We start from the raw sequence: 9,733 nt of genomic DNA, 5'->3' as shown, positions 1-9,733 counted from the left end.
ACTTATTTGTCATGATTTTTTCCAAATTTGTGGGTTGCCTTTTCACTTTGTAGGTAATTTCTTTTGGTGTGAAAAAGCTTCTCAGTAAGAGCAGGTCCCAGTTTTTAATTCTTTCAACTATTTCTCGTGTGCTTAATTTGTGTTCATGAACTCTTTGCCTATCCCTATGTCTTCAAGAGTTCCTCCAACTTTCTCTTCCAGGAGATTTAGTGTCTCTGCTTTAATATTTAGATCTTTAATCCATTTCGACATTAGTTTAGTGCATTGTGATAGACCTGGGTCAAGTTGGAGTTTTCGGTGTGTAGAGAGCCAGTTTCTACAGCACCATTTGTTAAGGAGGCTATATTTCTTCCACTGAGTATGTTTATCCCCTTTGTCAAAGATAAGGTGGCTGAGTGTGTTTGTAGGGGTTTCAGCATCTTCTAATCTATTCCATTGATCCTCAGGTCTATTTTGTTGTCAGTACCATGCTGATTTTATCACAGTAGCCTTGTAGTATAATTTCAAGTCAGGAATTGTAATGACTCTTGCCTTGTCTTTATTGCTCAGAATTGCCTATGCTATTGTAGGTCTTTTCTGGTTCCAGATAAATTTTAGGAATGATTTCTCTAGGTCTGTGAGATATGTCGCTGGTAGTCTGATAGGGATTGCATTAAATCTGTTCAGCAATTTTGGCAGTATGGCTATCTTTACAATGCTGGTTCTTCCTATCCAGGAGCATGGGATATCTTTCCATTTTCTGAAATCCTCTACAGTCTCTTTTTTAAGAGTACTGTAATTTTCCTTGAAAAGATCTTTGACTTCTTTAGTTAGATTAATTCCAAGGTGTTTCATTTTCCTCGATCCTATTGTAAAAGATATTGTTTCTATAATTTCCCTCTCAGTATGTTTTTTGTCTGTGTAGAGGAATGCTATTGATATTTGAGTATTGACTTTATAACCTGTTATGGTACTGAATTTCTGCATTAATTCTAGTAGCTTCTTGGTGGAATTTTTTGGATCTCCAAGTAAAATATCATGTCATCTGCAAATAAAGATAATTTAACTTCTTCTTTGCCTATTCTTATTCCTTTTATTTCTTTCTCTTGTCTAATGGCTGTAGCTAGTGATTCCAGAACTATGTTGCATAGGAGTGGTAATAGAGGACATCCTTGTCTTGTACCAGATCTAAGAGTAAAAGATTTCAGTTTTTCCCCATATTTTTAATGTCATTTTTATTGACTTCTTTCTCATTGATGCCTATTAGTCTCTCATTGTTCATCTTTGCATCATCTTGCAAGTGATGGTTTATTCTTTCCTACATCCTCGTTGTTTTTAAGAGATCCTTTCTTACCTTTTCACTAGTGCACCAGCGTCTTCAATATCTGAAACTTTGTCGTCACTTTCACTTAAACAGTTTTGCAAGCTTGTGATTGAGATTTTAATTTCCTCTATATCTCTTTGACTCTGCTTCATGTGATCTATTTCTTTCCTCTATTGCTCATTCAAGGAATCCGTCATTTTTCTAATCTCCTCTATTTTTTATCAATATCTTCTTTAGTAGCAATTATAAATTCTTTTAGTGCAGTGTTTTTTTCAGATTGGGTTTCCTCCCTATGTTTCTGTAGTTGCTTCTTTACTTCAGATGCTATGAGTTCAGAGAATTCCTTTTTTTATTTCAGAAAATAATTGAGCTCTGAGTTCCTCTATAACTTTCTGCTGTTGCTTATTTACTATCGACACTATTAATTCATGCATTTGAGCCGAGCTATCGTCCTCTGCACTTGTTCTGGGTGGGCATTGGGTTTCCTCCATATGTTTCTGCATTTGATTCTTTACTGCCGATGTTATTAATTCAGGGATTTCTTTTTTTATTTCCAATCTGAGTTCTTCTATTCGTTTCTTTAGCTGTTTCTTTATTTCAGAAGCCATTGATTCATTGCTTTCAGCTGCGTTATTCACAATTTGTTCTGTGTTAGTGTCCTCTCCATTTGTTATGGGTGGGCTTCGGTTGTGAGGTTGCATTTTGTTCCTTCTTGTCATTTTGTGTAGCACTATCTTCTGACATCTGTTGTAGATCTTCGTTGTAATTATAACCTTAGCACATACTGAAGTTCACATGCAAATGTATAAAGTTTGGATTTATCCAGCTGTGCCTGGCTTGGATCTGGCTGCTGTGCTCAGCGCCTTTCAGCTACTGACCTTGAGGGTGAACCTGTTGTGCCCCTCTGACATGATGTTCTGCTCCTTTACTAGCTGGGTGGTTCTGTCCCCTTCTCTCTCTGCAGGGATTGCAGCTGCAGGGTTTCCCCCCAGGCCTGTATTCCAGGCCTGTGATGCGCCTGGAGGGGACAAGTTGGAGTAGGGGGGAGAGGCACCCCTCCCACACACTCACTGGGCCTGTGCTAGGACTGAGTCTGGGGATTTCAGGAACGGGGAAGAAATTCCTACTCGGTGGGAGGGGTTGCGAGAGATGCTGAGAAGTGGTGGGGGGTATCCCAAGGGGATGGAAGAAGGTCTCACCCATGCTGCCCCTGGGCAGTACCAGTAATAGGTCCCACTGTCCCAGGGTAGCTGGAAGCTCTCCCACACACTCACCAGACCTGGGCTAGGACTGGGTCCAAGTTGAGCATTTTTAAATGTTGGCTGTTTTTTTTTTTTTTAGAAATATCTGTTTAGCTCTTTCAATCATTTAAATCAAGATTTTTTTTTAATGTTGTGTTATTTGAGTTCTTTATAAATTTTGGTTATTAATTGTTAGCACATTCATGGTTTGAAGGTATTTTCTCCAATCCTATCTGCTATTCTCTCTACTGGTTTTTTATTTGCTTGACAGATGTTTCATCATTTGACATAATCCAATTTATTTGTATCTACTATTATTGTCTGTGTGTTTTGGGGGACATATAAAAAATCATTATAGGACCAGTATTATAGAGATTCTCCTTTTTGCTGTCTTCTAGTAGGGCTTAAGATCTTAAATTTAAGTATTTAATCCATTTTAGTTGATTTTTTTAGAAGGTATGAGAGAAAGGTTCAGTTTGCTGTTCTGAATGAGTATTGTCTTCTGTGTTCCATTTATTAAAGAAACTCTCTTTTCAAAAAAAATAGGCATCTGAGATGTATATACAATTTTCAGATGAAGAAATGCAAATTGCAAATAAATATATGAAAAAATATTCAAGATAATTGATCACTCAAGAAATGCAAATTAAAAAAATAAGATTCCACCTTACCACTAAAAGAAGGGCTATTATGAAGACGTCAACCAATAACAAATGCTGTAGGGGTTGTGGAGAAGAGGTAACCTGTCTCCACTATTTGTGAGTGTGCAGACTGGTAAAATCACTATGGAAATCAGTGAAGAAATTCCTCAAAAAGTAGGATTAGACCTGGGGCAATAGCTCAGCTATCTAATTGCTTGTCTGGCCAGTGCAAGGATCTGCGTTCCATCTCTGGTACCATATCTGGTATAATAGCAGTTAAACTAAGCCATCATCCACATCATGGCCTAGGATACCTGGGGGATATGTGAAATATGTCAGTAGCTGTGCTTGTGTGGGTCTGGAGCCCTGACCTCAGTCATTATGCTTAGTCCTCGGCCCCTTCCCCTTTCTCTTCTCACCACATGGTGCCAGCCATTATTTCCTTCGCATCCCTTCTGCTATGATGTTTCTGCCTCGGGTCCAGCCAAGCACAAACTGAAACATGTGAAGCTACAAGCTGAAAAGAACCTATTCTGGTTAATGTTGTTGGTGTCAGATATTTCATGCCAGCACTAGCATACTTGACTAATAATATTAAGACATCTAGATTTCTCTATGTATTTCCTGTTTTATCTAGACAAAGCATCTGTACTCCACAACACACCTATTTCTCTATTTCAGCGTTTTCTACTTTCATGCTTCACATGATTCTCACAGTCTTCCTATCAAATCCTTCTCTTCCTTTATACAGGTGAATGAGTTTATTAAGCTAATTAGATTGGCAATGTAATTAATTCAAAATGGCTATATATTTTTGTCCTTTTTGTTGATTGGGAAATATTCTGTGTATTTTTACATTTTCCTAAGCCAAATAACCAAATAATAATAAAATAATGACCAAAATATGTGCTTTTTCATTTCTACCTTTAGGAATAACTAGGCATATGACTGTACAAATATTACTTCAGCTATTTGAGTCTGAATTTTGCATTTACTCAGCAAGAGAAAATAGTCCTGTGGACAACAAATATTAAATAGTAGAGATACTGGAATAAGTTAATCTATAAAAATGACATTTGAATAATTGGGGATGTAGAAAAACAGCGCAGAGCCTGCCTTGTAAGTGCAATGTTCTGAGTTCAATTCCTGGTACACACACAAAAAAAAAAGGTATTTGAATTTGTATTTGAGACTTAACATTTATTTTCTTTTAAATATGATGAATCATCACAGACTACATTTGCAAATTCTATTTGTTAAAATTTGCTTGTATCTTGAAAATCAATTTTTGTCAGACTTACCTTGTTGAAAATATGCATAGAGCAATGAAAAGTCTGAGTAGGCCCAAGTCCAAGTTGCAGAGTAAAGTTGACCCAGAAGGCATATTTTGTCTTGTTTCAGCTCTGATAATTTAGAAAGTCATATCTTTGTGGTATTATAGTGTCATGATTTTGATATGTTTGTCATTTTGTTGTTTTTTTATTGTCTAACATAACACCTAAATGTAACACTAAAGTGATGTCTGGTATTCCTATGATGTGTCTTGAAAGGAAATCATTAATTAAATACATTTACTTTAGTCATGAGTTAAGCCAGGTTTTTTATAAATTTACTGTTTGGGCTTTTTTTTGGAGTCTCAGTATGTCACCTAGACTGCTTCAAAATTGTTTCTTCCCAGGATAGGGAGATAGCTCAGCAGTCTAAGTGCCTACCTGGCAAGTACAAGTTCCAAAGTTTGGTACTGCATGCAGTGCCAGCCCCAGGACCCCAAGCCATGCCAGCCCAGAAATTGGGTATGGTGGTGCACATCTGTAATACCAGCACTGGTGAGGCTAAGATAGGAGGATCACAAGCCCAAAGTGGGTAGTGAGAACCTGTATCAACAAGAAGAAAAAGAAGTTTTAATTTGGGCTGGACAGATAGTTTAGTGGACTAAAGCGCCTGCTTAGGTGGAACACAGAGGACCAGTGTTCCATACCTGGAGTACTGTGCCAGCCGTGTCCCTGGGGTACACTGAGAAGGTGATTGAAATTGGGTGTGGTGGTGTGCTCCTGTAATTCCAGCGCTTAGGAGGCTGAAAACAGGAGGATCACGACAAGTCTGATCTGTGTAGTGAGATCCTGTAGACCACCTACTAAAATACATAAAAATAAATAAATAAACAATTGTCTTCCTGTCTCAGCTTCTCAAGTAGTTCAAATCATAAGCACTTGACACATGACATGCTTACAAATTCACTTTTAATTAATCAATAATGTGTATTTTGAAAAAATGCCCTTGAAGAGCAAAACATGCAAATTCATGTTATATATTGATATAGTGATGAAAATATTATCAGTGGAACTTAATCTTGTATTTCTTCTGGGATAACAGAAGCTGTGTTACCCTCATGAAGTCACACTCAATACAGCACATACTATATTCTACTTTTAAAAGAAAATATGTATTATATTCTGAACCTATTTCCATATGTTTAACTGCTCTCTAATTGCTTGACATAGAATAAAACATTTTCCTTTAACATTTTGCATGTGTTATTTCTATTAAAATGGTTGTATTACAATAATTGTACATGAAACACATCTTCTAATTCATTTAGAATTTATGGTAATGACTGGTAATAAATATGCATATGCTGAATAAATAGTAATTATGGTTTAAATTACTAGATCTAAGTAATAATTGTGCATGTTATTATATTCAAGTTATACTGACCCTTCCAAATTGCCACATTTTGTCCCATATCAATAATATTTAACTAAATTTGTTTGTGTGTAGCAATTAGAATAGATGTAAAAATTGAAAATATATAAAGAATTGGTCTACATTAATTTAATAATTTTAAAATAAATTAAAATAACATTTATTTGTTGTTAAATTTATCAGTAATAGAAGTAGAATTCCAGGCATTATGCATGCATGGTAAGTGCTCTATCATTGAGCAATACACTCAGCTCCATACCACTGATTTCAAATACAAATTTTAATTACCTATATAATCTTATTTTGTTTTAATTTGGAGCATATACTTTATAAAAACCAGGGATTGAACTCAGGCCCTTGCACTTGCCAAAAAGCATTTATTCCACTGAGCCATCTCTCCAATTACAAAATATTTATAATAATACTTTTCAAGTTTCCATTAACTTTGGAATCGATAAACTTAGGTAATTTTAACTAGTCATGAAGAAATCAACTAATTACGACACAAAATATGTTAAGTTCAATGTATTTGGGGACTGAAATCAATCTGCTTTCTTCATGGCTTTTTTCCTACAATGTTTTTGTTCTCTTTTTGTCAGGTTACAACATGATGATTTTTAAATTTGTATTCAAGTGGGGGATTTCCACAATGACAGGGAGTCACAATCTGCACACAGATTGCTAGAAAGTTACTAGTCTGTAGAGGAGAAAATCATTCAAAGCATTTCTTCATCAGCTTATATTTTACATCTCTCTTTGACTTCATTTTAGAACAAAGAGTAAAGTAGTGGTGAATCAAATGCACCTCATTCTCAATTATTCCACATATTTTTTTATCACATTCAGATTATATTTGCATCAATCCCATGTGCTGAGCTACATCATCTTGGCTATCATGCGGCACTGTGTTCTTTAAGAGGAATTTCAGCCAGAGAATTTTTGTATTAAAATTATTTGCCCAGGAAAACTCTTGCCTAGGAATCTAAATGCCTTTAGCTCTTCATCACTGCATTACTCATTTGCTCCAATATGTTTGTCATATGTAAGAAATCTATAGCTAATTTTTGTAATTTTGGCAAGAATGAGTAGTGCAACTGTTCTTGGAAAGATAATTCTGCCCTTGTTTAGCTAAAATGTCCCACACATCTTTATATAATCCTTTACTATCAAGAAATATCAACACTCCAAATGACAGCAGCATTGGTTATGCTGATTTAATTAATTATTCATGTTTTTTCTCTCCAAATGAAGAAAGTATATTATATAAGAGTAAGTAATTGAATAAATAACAGCTTTATAGCTTCAGGGTTATTCATCTAAATTTTGCATGAACTAGATGGCAAAATTTTCTAACAGGAATAATTATTTGTACAATATTGTATCAACAATAGAATAATATTCACCATAAAAAGAACTATATTCAAGCATAACTTTAATGCTTACTTCAAAATTTGATAAGCAGATCTGTTTAAGAAAGATCCTCTTAAATACTTGAGTTGATATTTATATTATCGAAATAGATATCATGGAAATGAGAAAAGAAGAATTAAATTATGGTCATCATATATTATTACACATTTTCATTATTTTTTATTAATGTTATTGATAAATAGCAATGAGACAGTTTCAAAACTGATTAGTAGGACAGTTTCTATAATTAATACATTGCATATTGCTGTCTTTGTAGTGGTTATTCACACACTTTCATTCCTTTACAAGTTTCTAAAAAAAAAAAAAGAAGTTTCTACATTTTTAGTGTTCTAAAAGAAAAATGTTCAATAAATCAGCAGTTGTGTAGAATTTCTCCCATCCAAGTATTAAACAGGCCTGACCCTACTTAGCTTCTGAGATCAGATGAGGTTGGGCACATTCAGGGTGGAATGATTTCCAGTACTAAAAAGATAAGAAAAGAATTTCTATTCATGGTAAGTTTTTATTTAACAATATAGTTATTTATTGCAAGAATGGCAATCAAATTTTAATGTCCTGGATGGAATCTGATATACCAAACTCAAGAAAGTTAAATTGAAATACACATTGAGTAGATAGGGGCAGGAGAGACAGAGAGACAGAGACAGAGATGCAGAGGCAGAGGTAGGGACAATAAAGGGAGAGGGAGAGGGACAAGGACAGGAACAGAGACAGAAACAGAAGCAGAGGCAGAGACAGACAGAGAGCAGTTCTGTGACTGACTTCTATGGGGTAGGTTTCAAAAATAAATAAGAACTTTATATTTTATTTTCCATTGCTCAATAAAAGGAATATCAGGTAATTTCTTCTGTATTATGATGGATTAGTACTTAGGCTTTCGCAGAGAGCAAATTGGTTAAAAATGGCCATAACTCATCCACATCTCTGACACTGACAAAGGATCTGCAAAGTGTGGTATAGGGTAACAGGATAAATCCTGAGGGTACAAGACAGACCTTATCAGATACAAAAGTTGCATTTCTTGTTATACAGGTCTTGCTTTATCTTGCTCTTAACCATCCATGAGAAAAGTATAAAAACAAGATATATAAAGTAAAACCAAAAGAAAAAAAAAAAAAAAAAAAGGAAACTTGGGGCCAGGAAGTTGGCTCAGTGAAATAATCATTTCCCTGTGAAGCACATGGCCCTGAGTTCAATCCCTGGTTCTTTCAAAATAAAAAAAAAAATAAAAAATAGAATAATGTAAAGACATTTTAATATGCTGAGCTGTGAAAGGCTCAAGTCAACAACTTCTGTTGATAACCCACTACTATTGTGGACTGCTGGACTATGTTGGATTGTTTTGCTGAATTCACGCACCTATAGTATTTAGATGCCAATGGAATACCCATTTCTGACAGGACTAAACAAAAAAGGTGATACAAAGAAGGACCATTTTGTATCTGCATGTGCAGAATAGTTAGGATAGATATACAACTACTTTTGCTTAATTCAATGAGAAGAAAGATTTGTACTAATAGTGTTAGGACAGGATATTCTGTCTGCATCTTGTACTATGGATAACCACTAAAAAGATAATGTACAATGTATTAATTATTGAGACTGTCCTATTAATCAGTTTTGAAACTGTCTCATTGACATTTGTTTTTCAATAAAATAAAATAAAAAAGATTGATTAGCCATTAGGCAATTTGGACAGAATATTGTATTAAAACTACTTTTGGATTTGTCTTTTGCCACTTGCAATTGTAATTTCATCCTCTTTGCTCTACAAAATGGAATGTCCATGAACCTACTTAAGAATAAGCATCTATGTGTCTGGATTCTACTGGCCTCTTTCTTGCCTCCTTTACTTCCTACCTTCCTTCTTACCTTCCTTCCCTCTTTCTTTATTTCTCTTCCTCCCTTCTTCCCTCCCTCCCTTCATTCCTTCCTTCCTAATTTCTTTTCTTCTTCCTTCATTCCTTCCTCCCTTCTTTCCATTCTTCCTTCCTTATTTACTTTCTCTTTCTTTGTTTCTTATATCTGTAACATTTTTCCTTTTATTTTTCTTTATTAATTTTATTGAAAATTTCTTCTCTCAAATAGCAGTGAGAGAGTTTCAAAACTGATTAGTAGGACAGTTTGATCATTCTTGGTTTGAAGTTGAGACTGTATGAGAACAGGATTGCTACCCCTGCATTTTTTGAGGTACTGTAGCATGTAGGATTGTTTTCCATCCTTTGACTTTCACCCTATGTATTTCTATCCATGAGGTAAGTGCGTTTCTTATATACAGCATATTGTTGGATTTTCTTTCATAATCCACTCTGCCAGTCTATTTCTTTTAATTGGTGAACTGAGTCCATTTATATTGATGGCTATAATTGAGATGTATTGACTTATGATTGACATGTTATTCACATGCTGTCGTT

This window comes from Octodon degus, unplaced genomic scaffold (genome assembly GCF_000260255.1).
Source record: "Octodon degus isolate 3935 unplaced genomic scaffold, OctDeg1.0 scaffold00202, whole genome shotgun sequence".
In the NCBI taxonomy this organism is placed as follows: Eukaryota; Metazoa; Chordata; class Mammalia; order Rodentia; family Octodontidae; genus Octodon; species Octodon degus.
Note: the sequence above shows the minus strand (reverse complement) of the source record.